Source organism: Gopherus evgoodei, chromosome 4, assembly GCF_007399415.2.
Source record: "Gopherus evgoodei ecotype Sinaloan lineage chromosome 4, rGopEvg1_v1.p, whole genome shotgun sequence".
Classification (NCBI taxonomy): domain Eukaryota; kingdom Metazoa; phylum Chordata; order Testudines; family Testudinidae; genus Gopherus; species Gopherus evgoodei.
The window spans coordinates 79,250,192-79,272,994 of NC_044325.1; the positions used below are offsets into that span (position 1 = coordinate 79,250,192).

Genomic DNA, 22,803 nt, shown 5'->3' on the forward strand with positions numbered 1-22,803 from the left:
GCCGGCTTTTGTAGGTGACAAATCTGAGGAACTGTCACAGATTGAAGTGTCACTAGAGGAGGTTTTGGAATTAATTGATAAACTCAACATTAACAAGTCACCGGGACCAGATGGCATTCACCCAAGAGTTTTGAAAGAACTCAAATGTGAAGTTGCGGAACTATTAACTAAGGTTTGTAACCTGTCCTTTAAATCGGCTTCGGTACCTAATGACTGGAAGTTAGCTAATGTAACACCAATATTTTAAAAGGACTCTAGAGGTGATCCTGGCAATTACAGACCGGTAAGTCTAACGTCAGTACCGGGCAAATTAGTCGAAACAATAGTTAAGAATAAAATTGTCAGACACATAGAAAAACATAAACTGTTGAGCAATAATCAACATGGTTTCTGTAAAGGGAAATCGTGTCTTACTAATCTATTAGAGTTCTTTGAAGGGGTCAAACAAACATGTGGACAAGGGGGATCCAGTGGACATAGTGTACATAGATTTCCAGAAAGCCTTTGACAAGGTCCCTCACCAAAGGCTGTTACATAAATTAAGCTGTCATGGGATAAAAGGGAAGGTACTTTCATGGATTGAGAACTGGTTAAAAGACAGGGAACAAAAGGTAGGAATTAATAGTAAAATCTCAGAAGGAGAGGGGTAACTAGTGGTGTTCCCCAAGGGTCAGTCCTAGGACCAATTCTATTCAATTTATTCATAAATGATATGGAGAAAGGGGTAAACAGTGAGGTGGCAAAGTTTGCAGATGATACTAAACTACTCAAGATAGTTAAGACCAAAGCAGATTGTGAAGAACTTCAAAAAGATCTCATAAAACTAAGTGATTAGACAACAAAATGGCAAATAAAATTTAATGTGGATAAATGTAAAGTAATGCACATTGAAAAAAATAACCCCAACTATACATACAATATGATGGGGGCTAATTTAGCTACAACAAGTCAGGAAAAAGATCTTGGTGTCATTGTGGATAGTTCTCTGAAGATGTCCACGCAGTGCACAGAGGCAGTCAAAAAAGCAAACAGGATGTTAGGAATCATTAAAATGGGGATAGAGAATAAGACTAAGAATGTATTATTGCCCTTATATAAATCCATGGTACGCCCACATCTCGAATACTGTGTACAGATGTGGTCTCCTCACCTCAAAAAAGATATTCTAGCACTAGAAAAGGTTCAGAAAAGGGCAACTAAAATTATTAGGGGTTTGGAGAGGATCCCATATGAGGAAAGATTAAAGAGGCTAGGCCTCTTCAGCTTGGAAAAGAGGAGACTAAGGGGGGATATGATAGAGGTATATAAAATCATGAGTGATGTGGAGAAAGTGGATAAGGAAAAGTTATTTACTTATTCCCATAATACAAGAACTAGAGGTCACCAAATGAAATTAATAGGCAGCAGGTTTAAAACAAATAAAAGGAAGTTTTTCTTCACGCAGCACACAGTCAACTTGTGGAACTCCTTACCTGAGGAGGTTGTGAAGGCTGGGACTATAACAATGTTTAAAAGGGAACTGGATACATTCATGGTGGCTAAGTCCATAAATGGCTATTAGCCAGGAAAGGTAAAGAATGGTGTCCCTAGCCTCTGTTCTTCAGAGGATGGAGATGGATGGCAGGAGAGAGATCACTTGATCATTGCCTGTTAGGTTCACTCCCTCTGGGGCACCTGGCATTGGCCAGTCGGTAGACAGATACTGGGCTAGATGGACCTTTGGTCTAACCTGGTACGGCCGTTCTTATGTTATGTTCTAAAAAAAATGAGTGCACCTGGAAGATTCAAATAGAAAGAACCCAAAATGTATCATTGTTCTAAAAAAACCTCCTGATTTTTAATCCAATTTCATAATTTTTTGAGACTGAGTATCCCTAAAGCTGAAGCCTATTTTTTCTCGAAAATTGCCCTTAAGGATGTGGTACAAGCCCAGTCATTCAGGATATTTAAAACTGGGTTTGACAAAACACTAGATGATGTCCTGTTGGGAACCAAACTGTACTGGCCCAATAGTTGATGCAGACCATCTCCACTGCTCTTAATAGTAAAGCTGGCCAACATTTTTTGCTGAAAATTTGACACACACCACCCAAAGTGATAAAAAGGTTCATTGTTTGGTTTTTGACCAGCTCCACAGTTAATCTTTTTTTTAAAAAGCCCCTAAAAATTTTGAAAAAAAAATTTTTTTGGTTGACTTTTTAACAGCTCTACCTAATAGGTCTTTTTCAGCTCTAAAGTCTAGGTTTCTCATGTTTACTGAGACATGGTGTCAGAAGGTGATGAAAGGGAGCAAGACAGAGATCAATCTTCAACACTCTCCCCCTATGATTTTTTTTTCCAGGATAGAAAAAATTCTAATGTAAATATTGAAAAAAATCCAGGGGAGGAATTAACAAGATAGGCACATGACAATCAACATCTCTCACGAGTACGCACTATTGCAACACTTCTTTTAACCATTTCTACCTTGGGCCTAAACCCCCCACTCTGTGTTAAGTTCAGACTAACTGTGAGCTTCTTGGGGCAGGTGTTACAAGAGTTATGTATAAAAGGGAGATCTGTTTATGTAAATAATATAAATAGTGCTATCTGCAGGAACATAACCATGCATATCATTGTTCATACATTGTACGTTCAATAAGTTGTTGTTATGTACTGCAAATGGCTTCCCAAGTACAGCTCTTAAATCAGAGACTGTGTATTTTAAGTATCTGTATAGTGCAATACACACACATAATCACTGTATAAATAATGCCAAAGAAAGTAACTGCTTATCTATTCTCGTCTACATAGGTTCTTATACTGTGTTTATCATCACAGTATCTGAGTGCCTTCCAGAACTGCATTAAGTGATATCACTACACATCTGTCACCCATTGTTCATTCTCTAATCCTTTCCCCAGGGGAAGAAGCGTGCACAGTGAATTGTCCTGTTTTGGTAAGGTGTTAGGATTTTTTTATATAATATCCGTGTTGCCATATGCTTATGTTAGAGAAGGCAAGGCCAAAGAAATGTACCTTGCACTTGGAGAGGAAGGTGTTGAGGTTTGTGATGGTCCTTGTTCCTGGGTGAGTTCATGCCACAGTCTTGGCTTGGCCTCCAATAGAGTTCTGTTTCATCCACAGACAGGCTTTACTCTTATGATAGAGAGATCCATTGGGTCAGAGAAGCAGAGTTTTCAATCACAGTCTTCATCCTGGAGCTTTAGACAGGCTTCTAGCTATCCAGGGCCCAGGTCATGGAGTGCCTTGAAGATAAGGACTGAGACCTTGAACTTGATTTGAAATGGTATGGGGAGCAATAGGGCAGGTTTGGTGTGTTCACAGTAGCCTGTGCTGCTGAGAGACATGCTGCAGCATTTTGTACTAGGTGGCGTTTCCTCAGTGCTGAAGGGTTCATGCCCAGGTATATTGCGTTGCATTGCAGTCCAGCTGAACGATGACGAATGCATGAATAACTGAGGCCAGCTCATCATCCACCAGGATGGGATGGAGTCTTCTACCTCAGTGGCTCTCAACCTTTCCAGACAACTGTACCCCTTTCAGGAGTCTGATTTGTCTTGTGTACCCCCAAGTTTCACCTCACTTAAAATCTACTTTCTTACAAAATCAGACAAAAATACAGAAGTTTCACAGCACACTAGTACTGAAAAATTGGTTACTTTCAAATTTTTACCATATAATTATAGAATATATCAATTGGAATACAAATATTGTACTTACATTTCAATGTATAGTACAGGGATTGGCAACCTTTGGCACGCGACTCGCCAGGGCCGGTTTGTTTATCTGCTGCATCTGCAGGTTCAGCCTATTGCGGCTCCCGCTGGCCGTGGTTCACTGCTCCAGGCCAATGGGGGCTGCGGAAAGGGCGGCCAGCACATCCTTCAGCCTGCGCCACTTCCTGCAGCCCCCCTTGGCCTGGAGCGGTGAACCGCAACCAGTGGGAGCTGCGATCGGCCAAACCTGCAGATGTGGCAGGTAAACAAACCGGCCAAGCCCACCAGGGTGCTTACTCCGGCAAGCTGTGTGCAAAAGGTTGCTGATCCCTGGTATAGTATATAGAGCAGTAAAAACAAGTCATTGTCTGTATGAAATTTTAGTTTGTACTGATTTCGCTAGTGCTTTTTATGTAGCCTGTTGTACAACTACGCAAATATCTATATGAATTGATGTACCCTGGGAAGATCTCTGTGTATCCCTAGGAGTATCCATGCCACTGTTGAGAACCACTTTTCTAGCTGACCAGAGATGGTAGCAGCATCCACAAGTAATGCATTTTGTGTGAGAGCTCAGTGTCCAGAAGGCATCCCAGAGCACTTTTCTTCTATGGACTGAATTGACCAATCATGGGTGAGTACCTTCAACCAAAGGAGACTGCACTGTGGCTGCAAACTCTTTAATGCCCTTTCTTCTTTCTTAAGCTCTTGTTATGCTTGGGGTCAGCTTCAGCCAGCTGTTCTTCATCCATGAACTGGTCTCATCCAAGCACTGGGCCATCTTGGTGGTAGTGGTGTGATCATTTGTGGTGAAGGATAGGTGAAGCTGTGCTATTGCATATTGCTGGCACTTGAGTCTCTGGTGTCTGACTAGTTCACCTAGTGGTTGCAGGTAGGTGTTGAAAAGGACCAGAGAGAGAACTGATCCTTGTGGGACTCCATGAGTGAGGGGTCTAGGTGCCGTTTCCCATCACTACTCATAGGGTGTTTCCCTCCATGAGGGACTCAACCCATTTTAGTGCATTACCTTTGACTCTCTCCACGTCTTTCAGGCAAGATAGCAGTACCTCATGGTGAAGGCTAAGATTTAATCACAGATATTTTTAGTAAAAATCAGGGACAGGTCACGGGGAATAATGAAAAATTCAGGAAGCTCCTGACCTGTCCCTGACTTTTAGTAAAAACATCCATGATAAAATGAAGATCCTGGGCAGCAGTGGGTGGGCGGAGAGCCCTAGGGTTCCCCTCAACTGGTGCATGCAAAGTTCTTATAAAAGATTTAACATTTTCTCTTGATTCCTGAATTCTCTGGTGAAAACATGCTCTTTCATAAACCACATTTCTCTGAGGAATAACGTATGCATCAAACATAGCCAGAACTCTTTCATAGTCATCTTTGTGACTGTCTTCAGTAAAGGTAAGTGATTTAAACATATGTTCTGCCTTCTTCCTCATAGCATAAATTAAAGATGATACTTGAATATCTCCTATTTTCTTATGGAGTTTTGCAGCAATGCAAAGTCTTTCACAATACTGCTTCCAGTCTGTTCACTCTGAAGGTCTACCAAAGCTGAAGTTCTCTAGGACATGGAAAAGTGGCATGTTGATGAGATCAATTCTACAACCCTCGTACCATTTTCCCCCCTTTCTTTCTGCAACGTTTGTTGCAGTTTTTCTTCTGTTTCTGTTCTCCTCTGGCACTAGTTTTCTTCTGACATTATGTCATGTATACCTTGTCCACAGTAGATTGCAGGGCTGCTACTCATAGACGCCAACTTCTAATGGCACTGGTGGGTGCTCAACCCCCCTCTGCCCCCGGCCCTGCCACAACTTTACCCCCTCCCTGCCCCATTTGACCCCTTCTTCAAATTCCCACCCTGGCCCAGCCTCTTCCCCTGAGCGCACCATGTTTCCGCTCCTCCCCCTCCTCCCAGAGCTTGCTACAGCTGTTTAGCGGTGGCAAGAGCTGGGAGGTAGGCGGAGGAGTGGGGACACGGTGCACTCAGAGTGGAGGAGGAGGTGAGGCCGGGATAGGGAGCTTGGCTGTCGATGGGTGCAGAGCACCCACTAATTTTTTCCCGTGTGTGCTCCAGCGCTGGAGCAGCCATGGAGTTGGCGTATATGCTGCTACTAGCAGATCTGGCTCTTGAACCAGATTTGGGATGGCTACAGACCTTCTATGCACTACCAGGTGGCTGTTGTGAGCTTAAGGCCAGAGGAACTCTCTCTCCCTGCCGCAGCCCCAGGGCTGGAGGAGTTCTCAGTCCTGGCCAGAGCTCCGGGACTGGAGGAGCCCCGTGCCTCCCTGCTGCAGCCCCAGGCTGGAGAAGCACTGTGTTCTGGCCAAAGCCCCAGGGCCAGAGGACCTGTCAGCCCCTGCCGCAGCCCCAGGGCTGAAGGACCTCTCAGTGCTCAGCAGCTGAGGATGGAGTGGAGGTGGGATCTAGGGACCATATTTGCTGTAATCCAAGGTTCGCTATTGCGAAGGCTGTTATAGCGAGAGTCTACTGTCACTGAACCGTATAATACAGTTTAGCATTCCATTACAGAAAGGAAGGTTTTCTTGGCCTGTAATACAGCCTCAGCATAGGCTTGGAAGCATTCATTATGTCTCATACTGTTTGTATCAGTCTTCATTTTCTGCCATTACTGCTAGTGTTTCCACACTTTCTCTTCATTTGGCACAGGGTGTCAGAAACCCAAGCTGATTTGTGTGGACGATGGGAATGAAGGAGCCATTAGTGGGCCAACATGTCAACCATCAAGACTAGTATACAATGACGATGATTCATCAGGGCTTCAACTCCTCATTCTGAGGGTGGAGCACTGCTGTCTCCTAGCTGTCTTTGGAGTTTGCTGGAGTTCATGATTCTAGGTCTGTTATATGATTACATTTACATCAAGATCGCTTTTAGTCAATGACCTATTAAAAGATGCATGCATTCTCTGCAGTAATTCATGTGCTTCCAAGTGCAGATTCAATTTGGATTTTCTAGTTAAAGGTATTTTAATTCACCAGTGAAAAATCAAGGGAATTTATTCTCTTTCTATGACACTGGAAAGAAACTTTTGATTGTTTTTGCCCTTACAAGCCCTGCCCCTCTGACTGTCACTGCCAGTAATCAGCTTCCTAGACAAGAATTTGACCAAGAACTGGAACGAGGCCAACAGATATGAGGAAAAGGAGAGAGATTAAGGCAATCAAGAGGTGCATTCTGTGTAATTCCTGTGCTTGTTTTTAGAGGGCAGGAAAGGGGTTCTTGAACTTTTTAAACTGGCAAAAAGGTGAATAATTTGGGCAAGTTTTACCAGCTATCAATCAAAAAAAGGATAGTTACCTGGTCCGTAACTGGCGTTCTTTGAGATGTGTTGCTCATGTCTATTCCACAGTAGGTGTGCTTGCTTGCCATGTGCATCGATGCCAGAAGTTTTTCCCTCAGCAGTACCCGTAGGGGGAGCGCTGCTGCGACCCCTGGAGTGGCGCCTCTATAGCACGCTATAAGGGGAGCCACGTGCTCCCCTCACCTTCAGTTCCTTCTTGACGGACCAACTCCAACAGAGGAGGAGGAGGGCGGGATGTGGAATAGACATGAGCAACACACCTCGAAGAACGACAATTATGGAACAGGTAAGAAGAACTGTCCTGTCTTCTTTGAGTGCTTGCTCATGTGTATTCCACAGTAGGTGATTGCAAGCTATGTCTGATGGAGGTGGGTAGGAGTTCATAGACTCCCTGGCTGAAGCACAGCCCTACCGAAACCAGCGTCATCCCTGGTGTGGGAGACGATCACATAGTGCGATTTGAACATGTGTACTGAGGCCCAGGTAGTGGATCTACAGATGTCCTGGATAGGGCCATGGGCCACAAAGGCATCCGACGAGGCCTGAGCCCTTGTAGAGTGAGCTCTTACGATAGGTGGTGCAGGAACTCCTGCTAGGTTGTAGCATGTGTGGATGCACGCTGTAATCCACCGGGAAAGCCTCTGGGTGGAGATCAGTTGACCCTTCATGCACTTGGCTGAAGCAACAAAGAGTAGCAAGGACCTGCGGAACAGCTTAGTCCGATCCAGGTAAAAAGGCAGTGCTCTGCACACATCGAGCATATGGAGGCAATGTTCCTCATTAGAGGCATGAGGTTTGGGGCAGAGGATAGGCAGGAAAATGTCCTGGCCCATGTGAAAAGTGGAGACCACCTTAGGGAGGAATGCCGGGTGTGGGCAGAGCTGAACCTTGTCCATGTGAAAGACTGTGTAAGGGGCTTGAGCTCCGAGACCCACCGGGCCTCACGTGATGGCCACGAGGAAGGCTACCTTCCACGAAAGGTGAGACCATGAGCATGTGGCCAGGGATTTAAACGGGGGCCCCGTGAGGTGAGATAACAACAAATTTAGATCCTACTGAGGGACAGGGGCTCTAGCATAAGGAAAGGACTGGTCTAGCCCTTTGAGGAAATGCCCGGTCATGGCATGAGAGAAAACCGAGCAGCTCCGGACCAGCAGATGGAAAGTCAAAATAGCCACCAGGTGCACCCTGATGGAGGAAGGGGCCAGGCCTAGAGTTCTAAGGTGAAGAAGGTACTCGAGGATCAGTTGGAATGGGGCGGACATTGGGGAAGTACCTTTCTTGCCTGTCCACCTGGAGAACTTGGACCACTTTGCCAGGTAGGCTCGGCATGTGGATGGCTTTCTACTTTCGAGGAGGACACACCTGACCTCTTCCAAACACCTTCTCTCCTCCGCATCTAGCCATTGATCAGCCAGGCTGTCAAATGGAGTGTGGCCAGACTAGGGTGGAGGAGGCGGCCCTGGTCCTGGGAGAGTAGGTCCAGGCAGAGTGGCAATGGCCATGGAGAGGCCACGAGCAAGCCCAGGAGGGTCCCATATCAATGTTGCCAGGATCAAGCTGGGGTGATCAGGAAGACATGTGACTTGTCCATTTTCACTTTCTCCAGGACCTTGCCAATGAGAGGAAATGGGGGAAAGTCATAGAGGAGTTGACTCAACCATGACAGGAGGAAGGCATCTGAGATCATATTCCTCCCCACCCCCCCTCTGGAACAGAACCTGTGGCAACGGCGGATCTGTTGGGTCGCAAACAGGTCTACTTGGGGAGTGCCCCATGCTCAGAAAAGCAGGTGAGTGACCTCTGAGTGGAGCAACTTCTCGTGTTGGGAGGAGAAAAGCGTGCTCAAGCAATCGGCCTGTGTGTTGTTGACATCTGGCAGGTGGAAAGCCTTCAGGGAGATGTCGTGGGCCATACAGAACTCCCATAGGCTGAGGGCTTCCAGGCAGAAGGCCGAGGACCTCGTCCCACCTTGCCTGTTGATGCAAAACATCACGGCGGTGTGGTCCGTGAGTGCTCTGAACACCTTGCTGTACAGCTGTGAGCTGAACACCATACAGGCTAAGTGTATTGCCCTGAGTCCCCTGACGTTTATGTGAAGACAGCTCAGTGGCTGACCACATCCCTTGGGTCTGTGAGTTCCCTATGTGGGCCCCCCCCCAACCCAGGTCCGACGTGTCGGACACTAGGTCTAGCGATGGGGTCAGGTCCTGGAAGGGAACTCCCTGGAGCATATTGGCCTGGAAGAACCACCATTGTAGCGTGGCAATCACCTGCGCTGGTACTGAGAGGACCTTGTCTAGTTTGTCCCAGGCTTGGGAGAACTCTGAGGCCAACCAGAGTTGGAGGGGCCTCATCTGAAGCCTGGCGTGGCGGACCACATACGTGCATGCCACCATATGGCCCAAGAGCTGCAGGCATGCCCTGGCTGTGATGATGGGGAACTCCATGACGGAGGCTATAGCCCCTTCAGGGTCTGGAACCTGTCCATGAGAAGGGAGGCTGTGGCCTTGGAGGCATCCAGGAGAGTGCCTATGAATTCTATGTCAACTTGGCCTCGTTTACTAGTAGGCCTAGGTTGGCACACGTAGCCAAGAGCAGGTCCACGTGGTTCTGCACCTGGGACTGCGAGCTGCCCTTGAGCAGACAGTTGTCGAAGTAGGGGAATGTCTGTACCCTTCGGAGTCTGAGGTAGGCCACCACTACCACCATACACTTTGTGAATACCCTGGGAGCGGAGGACAGGCCAAACAGGAGGACCGTAAATTGGTAGCGGTCCTGTCTCACTAAGAAACGGAGGAAGCGTCTGTGCCCCTCGAACATATGAATAAGGAAATATGTGTCCTGAAGGTCCAGTGATGCATACCAATTGCCAGGGTTCAGAGTGGGTATGATACATGCCAGAGAGACCATGCAGAACTGGCATTTTGCCATGAACCGATTGAGGTCTCGCAGGAAGTAATGGGAGTAAGACCCTTTCCCCCAGAACTCCCACGGAACCTTCTCCACAGCTCCCAAGCTGAGGAGCCGAGCCACTTCCTGCTGTAGCAAGGGTAAATATGACGGGTCCCCCTTGCCTTCTGAGGGAGGTGGCTGGGAGGGCGGCCATGAGACAAATTGTAGCATGTAACCCTGGGAAATGGTGTTGAGGACCCATCGGTCCGATGTTATTCGGGACCATTCCATAAGAAACGCACATAAGTGGTTGCTGAAGGCAAACTTTATTAGCAGGAGGGTCCCTGTGGGGGTCACCGGGGTACCCTCCTGCAACCAGTCAAAACCACCTCTTGCCCTGCTGCTTGCCTCTGGAGGGCCCAGGCTGCGGGGCAGGGCGAGACTGCCTCTGAGGTCGCCTCTTTTGGGTCTTGGACCTCTTGTAGGCGGGCTCATTTCTCGGCTGGGGTGCAGGGATGGAGGCCTGTGTTTTAGGATTTTCCTTGCGCAGGACGTAGAGCCTGAGGGTCTGAAGCGTAGTACGTGAGTCCTTCATGCCATGGAGCCTCACATCTGTTGGTTCTGCGAACAGGTCCTTGCCGTCAAAGGGGAGATCTTGCATCACAGACTGTGCCTCCGCGGAGAGCCCAGACAACAGTAGCCGTGATGCCCTGCGCATGGACACGGCTGAAGCCCTGGACCGGCATCCAATGCCTCCTGAAGATCAGCCTTTGCGGTGGTGGTGCCCTCCTCCCCCAGCGCCTTAAAATCCTTCCATTCGCATTCGGGCGGGGCTCAAATTTCAGCAGTGACCCCCACAAGTTAAACTCATAACGACTGAGGAGGGCCTGGTGGATGGCCACCTGGAGCTGGAAGCTGGCAGACAAATAAAGCTTCCTGCCAAACAAGTCCGGTCTTTTAGAGTCTTTATTTTGGGGGGTGGGTCCTGGTTGACACTGTCTTTCCCTCTGATTTACGGACTGTTGGAGAATAACAGAGTTTTTACTTATATGTTTGGGTACAGCAAAGTCAGATACTTTATTTTGTTTAGCAGCTACAGCAGGGAGAGAGTGCACTAGGATATAGGGTTTGTTTGTTTTTTAGACAGGTTTTTTAACAGGTAAACAATTACAGCAAGCATTTATATTTTTGTTATAGACAATAATAAGTAACAGCTGCATTTTGTTTATAAATAGGTGTGATACAGCATGGCCAGAGGGCAGCAGGAGAGGGTTAGAAGGGAGCCTTATTCCCTGTAAGGGGAAGAAAGTTTGATATAGATCAATTAGAGCACCTGAAGCCAATTAGAGCACCTGAAGCCAGTCACATGATAAAAACCCCTGCTTCAATCACACAGTGTGGGAGTTGGAGCAGAGAACAGTTTGAAGGAGTTGGAGCAGAGAGGAATTGGTGCTGGAGCAGAGAACAGTTTGAAGGGAAGCAGAGGACAGTTTGGAGAAGTGCTGCAGTGAGCTAAGCCCAAGACCCTAGATAAAGGGCACCTGGCTTGTACAGAGGGAGGGCAGGAAGCCCCCCACAAGCTGAAGGGCAAGAGAGGGAAGTAGCCCAGGGGAAGGAAGTGTCAGTTCAAGTGGTTTACCACTATCCTCAGGGCCTGTGGGCTGAGACCCGGAGTAGAGAGCGGGCCCAGGTCCCTCTCTCTCCACTCCCCTCCTCTAGGACACTAGTGGGGCAGTTAACATTCTACTGCAGGGGCAAGAAATGGTGCCCTGAACCCTGCCCAAAGAAGAGAAAGAGCGAGACCCATCAAAATAGTGCCGGCAATTTGCCACAATAGGTTATTTTGATATTTTGTTTTTTTTTATTTAAGAGACTTTCGTTTATATTTTGAATTATTTACATATTATTTACATAAGGTTGAAACAACTTTTTACACAGTCTTTTTTTAACTTGCTGTACACAATCCTTGCTTTTACATTTTTCGCATTATTAGGGTCACAGTTAGTCTGACTTTTGCTAAAAACTGTCGTGCATTGCAATTTCCTTCCTGTCAGTTTTTTCTTTGCTTCCACAGAACTCCACCATTAGGGAGTTGGGGGCCGGGTGGGTATAAAGGTATTTGTGTGCTCTTTCGCGGGTATGAAGTATTTGCGCTTAGCCTTTTTCAATACTGGGGCGAGGGAGGCCAGCATTCACCAGAGGGCATTGGAGATGTTAGCCACCCCTTCATGCAATGGGAGGGTGCACTCTGAGGATGAGAGCACATTAAACAATGAGTCTGAGGGTCCCTCCATCTCCTCAGCTTGGAGCTGGAGACTGGATGCTACTCGCTTTAGTAGCTCCTGATGAGCCCTGAAGTCCTCCTGCGGTGCAGAGGGGGATGGGGCTGCAATTTTGTCATCTGGCGTGGGGGAGGCGGACAGTACGGGGCTATGCATATCGGCCGGTGCCACGGGATCCACCCCTTGGGCGGACTCCTCATGCAGTGCTGAGGATCCATGACCCACCGATCTATCCCTCGGAGGTCTGGATAGTGCGGCTGAAGGAGTCTCCAATGCCTCTGCTATTGACCAAGGGCCTGGCTAGGAGGCCCCTGCCATTGACTCTGGTGCAGCACCAGCAGCACTAGCTGGTCAGGTTGGCCTGGCTGAGTCGTAGGGTGCCGCATGGAGGTTGAGGTTGGGGTACCAATGACCTATTGGTGCCGTGGGAGTGGTACGAGTGGTGGTACCAGGAATGACATCTGCCATGGGACCGGGACTCTGACATTGAGGAATGGTGCCGCCTCGAGCTGGTACTCCTTGAGATGCTTCAATGCCTGGATCCCCGATGATGGGGAGCTGGCGATCCCCACCAGGAGCCGTGGGCATAGTGCCTCGAGGCGAGACAGCTGGAGCATGATTGGCGACAGCACCCGTATTGGGAGTGGCTTTGGTAGCTCCACCGAGAATGGGAGCGTCTACGGCATCTGCGCCTGTCCCGCTGATACTCTGAACTCAGCGTGGAGCAGTGCCTGGAACTCCTCTCCGACAGCACCTGACAAGACAACCTGTTGGGCGACGAAAGCGGAGGCTGGAGGCTGTGTCCTGATAGGACACTGAGCGGCGAGCGGGCCCAAGAGTGATCCCCTCACCGGGATCTGCGTCATGTTGGTGTCGACTGATGGGACCCCAGCGGCGGCTCGCCTGTGCAGCAGGGTCTGGGTGCCGGCGATGCCCCAGGCACCTGCAGAGTCATAATGTCTTTGGCCACCTGCAAGACCTCCGGCGTCGAAGGCATGCGAACATCAGGAGAGGCCTGAGTTGATGCAACCGGGCTGCTCTGCTCAACCTGAGTCAGAGCTCTGGAGCCTGGGGTGGGGGAAACTGGGACTGCCCGATGCGGGTCTAACCTCACCCCTTGCTTTCTCTCGACACATCTGAGAGGACGGGGCCTTTCTCTGCTTCTTGGATGGGGAGTGGTGCCGGCCACCAGAAGGTGCTGGGAGATCGCTGCATACTGAAAACAAAGTGCCTGGTGCTGATTCTGCTCAGCACATTGGGGTTGGGACCAATGCTGGCTCCATGAGAAGGGCCCGAAGTCTAATGTCTCTCTCTTTTTTAGTTCTGGGTTTAAAGGACCTGCAGATCTTACAGCGGTCACTGATGTGAGATTTGCCCAAGCAGTGGAGACAATCAGCATGCAGGTCACTTCTAGGCTTCGAATGCCTGCAAGACTCTCACGAGTTAAACCCTGGGGCCCGGGGCATGGCTCAGCCTGAACACCAACTAACTAACTAAGCTGAAACTTTATTGAACTAACTAACACAGGTACTACTAATGACGAAACGAGTTATGGGACAAGCTGCAGCAAAGCTGCAGCAATTAGTTATGATGAACCATCACTGGCAGCATGAAGGAACTGAGGGTGTGGGGAGCACGCGGCTCCCCTTATAGTGAGCTATAGAGGTGCCACTCCAGGGGTTGCAGCAGCGCTCCCCCTACGGGTGCTGCTGAGGGAAAAACTTCCAGCACCAGTGCACATGGCGAGCACGCACACCTACTGTGGAATAGACATGAGCAAGCACTCGAAGAAGAACTGAAAGCCTTAAAATATCTTTTGAAACCAATCTCAAAATGTAGTGTGTCAAATTGTCTTTCTAAAATGGAGGAGGAGTCAAGAAGCTCTGGACTGCTATGTAAAGGACAAACCCTCCTCCTGAGTTTTGAGATTATGCCTATTGACTGGACAGTATGTTCAGGATTCACAGGCATCTTACAGTGAGTGCATGCAGCTCACAGTGAAGGAACAGAGGGGTAGCCATGTTAGTCTGGATCTCTAAAAGCAGCAAAGAGTCCTGTGGCACCTTATAGACTAACAGACATATTGGAGCATGAGCTTTCGTGGGTGAATACCAACATGCATCTGACAAAGTGGGTATTCACCCATGAAAGCTCATGCTTCCAATACGTCTGTTAGTCTATAAGGTGCCACAGGACTCTTTGCTGCTTTTACAGTGAAGGAAGAATCCTTTGTTTCAGTATTGCCAATCCCAAGTGCTAAAAAATCATGAATCAGACTCCCCAAAAAATCATGAGATTGAATCACCTAGTTTGAAGGCAAAGAAATAAGAAATCACTGTTTTTAGTGACAGGTTTCAGAGTAGCAGCCATGTTAGTTTGTATCCGCAAAAAGAACAGGAGTACTTGTGGCACCTTAGAGACTAATAAATTTATTTCAGCGTAAGCTTTCGTGGGCTACAACCCACTTCTTCGGATGCATGGAATGGAACACACGGACAGGAGATATTTATACCAGTGCCCCCTCACCCGCACCCCCTACGGCCCCATTGCTGGGCTGCCCACTACCAGTGCTGACTCTGCCCACTCCTCCCTCGCCTCCAGCTGGTCCGGTGCTGGCAGAGTCGGGGTAATCAGTGGGGCTCCCGCACCATGCCTCAGTCCAGAGTCCCTCCAGCCAGGGCTCCCGCCTCCAGGAACAGCCAGGACCTGGGGTAGCAGAGACCGGCGACTGCCCCAGCAAGAGGCTGAGGAGCCAGGGCAGGGTAGCCTCAGAGGGAGCGAAGCCCCAGCGAGCGGAACATGGGCCCCACATGGCAGGACTCCGCCCTCTATGACCCCGCTGCTGCTGCTGCTTCTGGCTGCCTTGCTGCAGTCCCTGGGTGGCTTAGGCCGCTTTGCCCTGCCCTGGCTGTGGTGCCCCCAGCCTGAGTGTCCCCTGCTCAGAGCCTGCCCTGCCCACCCACGAGGTGTGGACGCTGCTCCCCCATGGCATGAACCGCAGCAGCCCCATGGCACCCCTGTGGACAGCATGCTGCTGCTGTCATGGCCAGCTCTAGGCTTTTGCCACCCAAAACAAAACAAAAAAAATGACCAGAATGCCGCCCCTGAAAATGTGCCGCCCCAAGCACATGCTTGGTTTGCTGGTGCCCAGAGCCAGCCCTGGCTATAGCCAAACTGCAAAAATATAATAGGGAGAGGACATCTGGGCCAAGAACAAACTTTCTTTCTTGTAGGAAGCACTATGGCAGCATTAATGTCCATGCAGAACCTCAGTTTTTAATATCTGATACAAGAGACCTTCACAGAGTAATCTACATCAAATTTAATCTATCTGTACAGGAAGGATGAAAAGCAGAGACAGCCCAGCTAGTATTTTAGACTGTGAAACTGGTGGGGAAGAGATCTATGCATTTCAAACCTGTTGCTGAGACACTAAATCAGCCCTTTCAGCATTTACTTGAACCATTTGGAATTGTTTTCTGGCAGCTTTGGCACAGTCCTCAAATGAGGCAGAGATGCTTACGTCTTCATTCCTCCTCCTCAGGATATTTATTGACCAAGTAAATCAACAGTGGATTTCAAGGAGTTTCAGCCAGCAAAACACGCAGTGGAAAAAAGTGTAATGCAGCAAAGGAAGTTGGGTGTCGGGGCACCAGCTGGAAGTGCTCTGCTCCACTCTGTGGGACCTGGGCTACAATTGCTGCTAACATTCTTATTCTCTCTGGGCCTGCAGTGGGGACTGGGAGCACTGCCACATTTCGGCACTTCATAGCATGCTGAGAAAAAGCTACAGAAAACCCCCAAATGTGAACTTCAGCACAGCCACAGCGCACGGTGAAGCTATTTACAGAAAGTAGCTCAGATTTTTCCATTACAAACAAGCCTAGAAATGAGGGGGGAAACCCAGCACAGGAAAGTTAGAATTTGTGATGTTCATGAAACCAAAAATTTCCAAAGTTCATTACAAATTAATTCAATTTTAACAACAGGAAAAGCAACCCAGATCAACACACCTGATGTCTGCATCAGACCCCCTCACTTCTCCTTTTCTTGAATAAGACTCTTTGGTCTCCTCCCTAAGAACTTATTCCATGTTTGTTACCCCGAATTTTGGGATTTTAAGACTAGATCCAAAGCCCATAAAAGTCAGTGGTGATCATGCCTTTAAGTGGTTAATGTGTTACTTCTTTCCTTTATCAGTAATACCATTAACACTGGGCTGAAATATGGATTTTATATGTAAAACCTGGTGTCCCTATCAGTCACAGCACCTGTACATTGAGAAGTCATAACTGTTTGAGATGTCTTAGATGACTAGTACATATACGTGGATGTAGCAGCAAAGAAACCCTGAGTCCTTTATTCCCCAGATTAGAAATCCACTTGTGGCATCAACATTTCCCACCACAACTGAACCTTTGGAATTTCATCCAGTGGAGACACTGCAGAGAGAAGGACTTTTCCACCAGGAACATTTAACTGCATGACAGCCAGAGAGCATATGTAACGAAGCTGTCAGAGTTACAGAGCTAACTGTACCTTTGACCTCTTCATGGCTTTCTTGAGGACAGGCCACTTTGGTCTTCGCCCTCTAGCTACCAATCTTCATGGGGAGGAATCCAGCAACTTCCCCTCTAGCCTAGGGTGAAATTCCTCCTTGTGACAAAGTGGGAATGTTCTTAATGTTTTCTCTGAATACTGTGTATGCCTCAGTTTCTCCTATGCATTTCTTAAGTATCTAGGTGGTGGGATAAGGTTGTGTGATTGTTGCAGAGCCTTAGAGGGCCAGTGTGATGGTATCTGCACAGAGAATGGCCAACATCCTGTCTCCTGGCAACTGATGGCCTGCCCGCAAGGTGCCAACTGAAGGTGTTGGAGAACAAAGAGATCAGGTGACCTCCTGGCCCGGGAAAGAGATAAAGGTCAGAGGAAGGGATAGTGAGTTTCAATTTGGAGCTGGCTGGGAAAATGGAGGGAGGCCAGAATTGGGTCTGGCTCCCTACCCCCCAAGATGGACCTAACTGAGGGGTCCTGTTCTCTGTACCTACAAGCTCTGTTTGGGACTGTGCTACTGTCATCTAATAAACCTTCTGTGTTACTGACTGGCTGAGAGTCATGTCTGACTGTGGAATTGGGGTATAGGGCCCACTGGCTTCCCCAGGAGCCCTGCCTGTGAGGACTCACAGTGGGAAGTGCACGGCATGAGAAGGGGATGCTGAATGCTCTGAGGTCAGACCCAGGAAGGTCGAAGCTGTGTAAGCTTCTTGCCCTGGAGACAGTCTGCTCATGGAGAGGAGGCTCCCTCAGAGTCCTGACTGGCTTCATATGGAGTATTTCCAGAGCATTGCCCAGTGACTCCGAGACACTCCTGCAACTCACTGGGATCACCTCAGAAGATCTGAATTTAGTTCAGCACCCACAGCCCTGTTTTCTCAGGGGCAATGACAAGTTTAAGAAGTGACCAACCAGCCTTCATAAAGTCACAGTCTTATTTATTCAAACAAAAGCATTACAGAGAAAACATGATTGAAAAATATAACTTCTGTGCAGGTCTTAGCTTACCAGCTGCCACCCATCATCCACATGCAGTCCCTGGCAGGTTTCAAAGAACTTTAGGTCTGCTTGCAGGGCCTCTCCCTCTGGGTCATGAGGGCATTCAGCACTTTTAAGTTTTTATATCAGAGTTGGGTCTGAACAGCAAAGTATGGATTGAGATTTGAAGGTCCACCATGTTTTGGAGTGTTCAGAACGGGGATTCTGGTTCAGACCAATGGTAGATGGAGCTTGGACTGTGGGATGACTTTGTATGTATAATGCACTTCTAAACTGAGGTTAAAGTAGAGGGGAGGAGAGAGAATACAACTTCTCCTTTCCCTGGCTTGGGAGCAGTCCCTCCACCCTGCCTGCATTGTGATCTCCCACTCCCTTTCCACCTACATTATAATACCTCCAAGGTATGGGACAGTCTCTGTATATGGAGCCTGAACCAAAGAATGATATGGGATTGGATATAACTGGTAAATAATACACTGTGCTGAGTATATTTATCTTTGCTGTTACCTTATTTTTCTTATTCTTATGATCAAATTACAGTGGTACTTCATTAAAAAAGAATATTTGGCTTGTTGGATTTCAGAAGATGTAACACAAGCCAGCAATAATTTTTATCTGTGGGAAGAGATGTACAAGTCATGGTGCCTTCACTTTGCAGTGAGAGTGACAGGGTTCTACAAATGACAGGCTGGCAGACCCATTAATCCACTTAGGAGCAATACCCTCATTTATACTAGTAAAAACAAGTAAACTTGTAAAACTTGTAAAAAAACAAAAACATATACCACCCCATTCTCCCTGGGCAACTGTATTTTCACACCTAGGTGGTGAAAAAATGAAAACATATCTGCTGACATTTTTTCATTTAAATCTTGAAATTTTTGAGCAGCTCTATTTCTATCACTTACATTTTGTTTTTACTTATTTTAGTTACCCCAGTCCTTGCCTTGAAACATATTAGGAATATAAAGAAACAAGGATGTTACCAGGATGGGCATGGCTTATCAGTGTCTACTAATGCAGTATGAAGTTAGCGTCTATAACAGTTTGCAATTTATACCATGGTTTGCAAAATACAGGAATTTGCATGATGGGGAAAGAAACACAATCAGGCCTTGGTTATTGGGATGAGACTGGGTACTATTGTATCAAGTCAAAGGAAAAATTAGGTGCAAATAATTCACAGCCATTATAAACATATTTGCCCAGGGACCTCCTCTCCATACTCTCCCTGAGATTGGTACAGGCCCCCATGACCCATCCATTCACCCAGATTTATTTAGTACTTGCTTGTCACTCTCCTTGTGACCAGTACTTCAGATACCCCTTTTAGAGCACTCTGCTGTTGAAGGACTCTTTGGCTGAAGTTCCCATTGTAGACAACTTCCAAAGTCAATGCAAACACTAGAGAATGACAGAAAAACAAAATCCAGCATGTAGCAACATTTTCCAGGGAGAATTTAAAAAATTCTCAAGTCCTTCCGCTCACCCCTCCCACCAAACCAAATCCACTGTACCGCACCCACTCACCTGTCACCCCTTTCATTTCTGCCTACCTCCCCCTGTGCAGTGAAATCTGATGATCAGCCATAGCTCACAGTCTATTCTTAGAACATTTTAAAATTAAGTTGGTGCTTGTGAAAGATGCCAGAATAACAGCACTGGAATCTGAAGCCTTTTATTTATCCACAGAAGTAGAGAAGCTTCCCATAATCTGTCCATTGTCAACATGGCTCAGAAGAAAATGATTCAGGCTTTGTGGCCTGTTCTGTATTTTGCTTCTCCTCTGGAAGTGGCAATTAGTGTAAAATACGATGCTTTTTAAAAACATAAAAATGGATACATCTGTTATAAACCAGGTTGAAACCATCAACCTATTGAGACCACTGAATGGGGCCATAAGATGATCACAATTAGCTAGGTTCACTTTCAGACCAGTGACCTAGAGATGAAAGACTCCATAGCCCTTTGCTCATCCAATCCCATGCCTCTTGCCTCCTAATGATTGTTGTGTTGATTTTGAAGACATTAACACCAATGATAGGAAGTTCTGAAGCCTGGGAACTTACTAGTGAATATGACACAGGAATCTTTGGTTCCAAGCAAACAATACTAGTCCCTGGGCTTTGCTCCATCAGATGACTGTTTCTCATTATTACATCCCAACTATCTCTTGGGCAGGGAAATATGCAGTAGAAGGCAGCCAGTTATTTTTGAGAGCCTTTTCCCCTCTGGACTGTCAAAGCTCTGAAAGAGCTGGCAACCAGCCCATGCTGCTTCTGATAAATGATATCTGCAACTAAAAAGGGATTAAAATAACCTCTGAAAGCTATTCAGAAGGGGAACAAGCAGTCTCATTCAGCAATTCCATGGGGATTGGAGAGGGTTATTTTGGTGGCAATTTGTTTTTGGTTTTCACCCCCACTTTTCCATTTGAACTGACTGAGGCACAACAAGGAGGTTGTATAACTAGCATAGGGTTCACTGTTAATGGAAGGAAAAAACAGGAGATCAGCAAGGATTCAAGCCCAGGATCCTTCTGGTTCCCCGTCCTTTCTTCTAACCATGACACAGAGCCAACAAATCTGGACTCTCTTGTGGGTTTTCTTTGCCTAACTTGGGTTCTTTCCTTGCTACCTGTGTTTATTTATAAAGGCAAGGATCACCTTGGTGTCTACACACTGAAGATCCTTTATTCCTCATGTTCCCTGAAGACTGTTCCTCAATCCCTTAGAGCCTGAAATGGTCTCCTAACAGCCAGGTGGTAGTGGGAGAGATATCAGTGTTTTCAGAGTTGATATAAGCAAAGTGGAGATTTCCTGCCATTACCTGTATCACTGAGTAACAGAATGCAATTAAAATATTTGGGTCTGGAGGAAACGGGTTAGCTAAGGCTGAATGAGAAGTTGCTAGATAAGGAGAGATAAAGTGAGTGAATTAGACTCCGGTTACCATGTGGCTTTAGGAAATATGCCAGGTTGACATTTTTGAGTGGGATTTTCAAAAGCTTTCAGCATTGTTCTAACTCACAATCAGTGACGTCAATGACAGTTTTGCCAAGGACTTCAGTGAAAGCAGAGACTCTGGCTGTTCCATCATGGGGCAAGTTCTCAAAAGGGTTCATAAGACATGAAGCTTTATAAGTCACTACCTTTCCACAGGACAGAAGTAGGGAGTGAATTAAATCTCTCTTGTCCTTTTCCCAAGCCATACCCCTTAAAGCAAGACAAAACCCACATCATCTGTTTGAAAGCAAGGTGCTGCCCAACTTCAGATGTCATTGACAGTACTCCAGGGCACATTTCAGCTGGAATGGTTAGTTGTGAGATAAGTGCTGTGCAAATACCAGGATCAACAGGAAATTTACAGGATGATTTTGTCAATAGGAAAACAGACTAAGCATTTAGCCCCAGATTTGTTACGGTATTTTGGTACCTAACTCTGGGGCTAAATCTTTTCTTGATTAAATCTGTGCAACTCTATTGGGGTTGCAGAGATGTAATTTAGGGCAGGATTTGGCCTGCACAGAGACGAGAATGAACTAACCCCTAAGGGCACTGCTATTTCTCCTTGTTCTGTCAATTCTCCACTTTGTGGGGGGTACAGCTGGCTCTCCCAGTTCCGGCTCACAGGGGGTACTCTGTTCGTGCTACCAGGGGCGGCACCAGGCCCCAGCACGCCAAGCGCGTGCTTGGGGTGGCAAGCTGCGGGGGGCACTCTGCCAGCGCTGCAAGGTGGGCAGGCAGGCTGCCTCTGGTGGCTTGCCTGTGGGGGGTCCGCTGGTCCCACGGCTTCGGAGGACCTCGCACAGGCACGCCACCAAAGGCAGCCTGCCTGCTGTGCTTGGGGCAGCAAAAAAGCTAGAGCCGCCCCTGCAGCTACTGAGCTAAAGAGAGCTGTGGAATGCTTGTTTGGTATGAGCCCCAGTATTGCCAACCCCAAGTGTTCAAAAAAGGTGAGTCAGCCCCACCCAAAATGAGAATGGCTTAAAAATTATGAAATTAAAAGAATTGCCTTCTGATTGTTGAGCCAACAGAGTGCATTTGGGACACATATTCAAGCTTTCATCTGCAGCCCGGAGAGCTAGAAACTTCTTTAAAAAAAAAAAAAAGCAGACATTCTCACCTAACCAGAGTATTTGTGGAGCTGAGATATTAAGAAAAAACACCAAATATTGCAAGGCTTGCAATAAAACGATGAGACTTGGCAATACTGGAGCTCTTTAAAGTAAGTCATTCCTGGGGGGCAAGCCCCAAATGGATGCAAGCCAAAACACATGCTGTTTATATAGACATTGGAGTGACAGTTCTGTGACCGTAACAGTTTAATCCCAGAACTCCCAGGGTTTATACATTTAAATCTTTTTCAGAACAAGTGCTATGCGAAGCCAGCTGGAAGGGTGCATGAGCCCAGTTCAAAAAAAGAATCAGTGGGGAAGGGCATGTCATCCTGATCCAGAAACGGAGGGTCTGCTGAGAATCAAGATAAGGAAATAATTATGCTCTCCAGAATTCCCTCCCCTTCCTCACGCTGCTTCTTTCACTCTTCTCTCTCTCTCTCTCTGTCCTTCATTCAAGCTCTGCCTCTTGCTCTCATGATATTCTCTTTATACATTCTCTTTCACTTGCCTCCTGTTCTTTGAGTTAGCCAACTTTATTATGGGGTTAAACAGCCAGTGACTCACACGTTGTGCTGTAAAATTTTTCAAACGTGCCTTGACTTTAGCAACATACAGAAATCAAACCCCATGAAGTTTCCAGCTGCTGCCCAGAATTAGCACTTCATTCTTTATTACAGTGGTGACAGTAACAAATTATTTGAGGCATAGTAGGAAACACCTACATGCCCCTAACACATAAGATACTGGCACAGCAATAGATTAGTTGTTATTTCACTCAGCCGCATCTATGCTTACTGGAGCTGTCTCCGGGAGTCAAACAGCAATCAATAAAAGGAAATAGTGCAGTTGGATCCATTGTGCAAGATAAGCACTGAGTATAATAGGAACACGG

At 47.2% G+C, this 22,803-nt stretch overlaps 1 long non-coding RNA gene across 1 annotated transcript in view; it reads left to right on the forward strand.

Annotated features, from left to right (window-relative positions):
• Positions 1 to 10,869, forward strand: part of LOC115651520 — a 57,947-nt gene extending 47,078 nt beyond the window's left edge. The window contains exons 2-3 of the long non-coding RNA XR_004000377.1: positions 8,671 to 8,853; positions 10,588 to 10,869. This is a non-coding gene — a long non-coding RNA (uncharacterized LOC115651520). The remainder of the gene's footprint in view (positions 1 to 8,670; positions 8,854 to 10,587) is intronic.
• Positions 10,870 to 22,803: the final 11,934 nt, after the last annotated feature.